At 38.5% G+C, this 1,767-nt stretch overlaps 1 long non-coding RNA gene across 1 annotated transcript; it reads right to left on the bottom strand.

Annotated features, from left to right (window-relative positions):
• Window positions 1-280: 280 nt before the first annotated feature.
• LOC118360444 (uncharacterized) lies at window positions 281-1,275 on the bottom strand. The gene is made up of 3 exons (XR_004820866.2): window positions 958-1,275; window positions 630-755; window positions 281-495 (listed from the first exon to the last, which is right to left on the bottom strand). It is a non-coding gene; the product is annotated as an uncharacterized LOC118360444 (long non-coding RNA).
• Window positions 1,276-1,767: the final 492 nt, after the last annotated feature.

The raw sequence follows: 1,767 nt of genomic DNA, 5'->3' as shown, positions 1-1,767 counted from the left end.
GGTATTAAAAACATTGCCCTCTAATACACTCTCAAATTAAAAGGTTCCTGGAGTATCCTTTAGGGGTTCTTCAAATTGAAACTGTTAGGGAACACCTATAAGTTCTTTGAAGAACCCTTTAAAATGGTTCTTCAAAGAACCCCTTTTAATGGATCCTCAAAGAACCTTTTGAATAACCTTTTTGGGGTTAATCTTTGAACTACCCCCCCCCCCCCTATTATTATAATTATTAATACTAATAATATGCATAGCATTAACAAAAATAACACAATACTTTAGTTGTCAGTGTTTATTATGATTTTAGAGGCAAAGCAGAATTGAAAAATCCAAATATAGGTTAACTCCCAGCAGAGCCCCAAGTCCAATGGCTATATCCTCTGGCGTGTTAATGTTAATGTGTTGATGTTCTGTGTCCATAGCAAGATTGATTTTGCAGTGCATGGTGATCGAACAGGTGTCCTCTTATATTCATCAGGGGTGTAGGGAGGGGGAAGTCTGTGAAAATATATATTTTTTGTAACTATACAGATGATTAACAAAACATGCACATGACAGTATTCATACCTTGGTTTTTGTGGTAAATGTCAATGGAAAAAAAACTGTTTTGATAATGGTTTTCATAGACATACCTTGTCCATAATGTAGAGGCCTACGGGATTTTTATTGAAGAGGTAGGGGAGGAGGATGGTACATGTGATCTGCATGACATACCAATACCAATTGACATACCTTTCTATGCCTCCTTGTATGTATACCTGCATACACAGACAAAACTGAGCAGTTCAGTCATCTATGCACATTACAGCCAGCCTTCAACATATTCTTATAGCCTATATATTCTCACCTCTTTGTTAATTGATATCCATTGAATTGTGTCCATTTTCTGTTTTTAGAAAGGTTTGCATAAATATGAAAAGATAGATGGTGTAATTATAAAACAATATCAATTGACCTTACCTTACATTGAGGAGCACCTGTTGTCCTTTCAAATCCAAATGTTTCAGTTGGAGAGTTAGGTTCCTTGCTGAACCCCCACCAACTGAGGTTCCTTGATGAACCCCCACCTCCTGTGGTGTCATAATATGGAACACCGATATGACATTTTCTTCAGTGCAATTATAATGGCTGTCGTCTATGGAAGAAGGAGAGGACCAAAGTGCAGCGTGTTTAGTGTTCATCTTTTTAATAAGAATCTGAACACTTCAAAAATACAAAACAACAAAGTGACACCCGAAACAGTTCTATCTGGTGCAGACACACAAAGACTGAAAATAACCACCCACAAAACACAAAGGAAAACAGGCTACCTAAATATGGTTCTCAATCAGGGAGAACGATAGACAGCTGCCTCTGATTGAGAACCATATCAGGCCAAACATAGAAATAGAAAATATAGAAAAACTAACATAGACTGCCCACCCCAACTCACGCCCTGACCATACTAAATAAAGACAAAACAAAGGAATAAAGGTCAGAACGTGACAGCAATGCAAGTTTTTATTAGTCAGGATAGCAATGTAACGCTATTGAGCTGTCAGTTTCCCTAGCTAATTCCCTACCTTTCACACTGACACGGTATAAACAGCTATACAGGCTTCACTGCCATGGTGCACAGTCAGTACACAAGACTGTGCTCATCATGTCTTAGCAGGATCAGATGGTGACAGGTGTCCCTGCAGGATCAGACAGCCAGGGAAGACAAGTCTACGGAGTTCAGGAGCATTTTGCAGTATATTAGCTATAACAATCAGTGAATGGATACGAAGT

The sequence above is a fragment of the Oncorhynchus keta genome, chromosome 28 (assembly GCF_023373465.1).
Source record: "Oncorhynchus keta strain PuntledgeMale-10-30-2019 chromosome 28, Oket_V2, whole genome shotgun sequence".
NCBI classification, from domain to species: Eukaryota; Metazoa; Chordata; class Actinopteri; order Salmoniformes; family Salmonidae; genus Oncorhynchus; species Oncorhynchus keta.
This window is presented reverse-complemented; position numbering and strand designations above follow the sequence as displayed.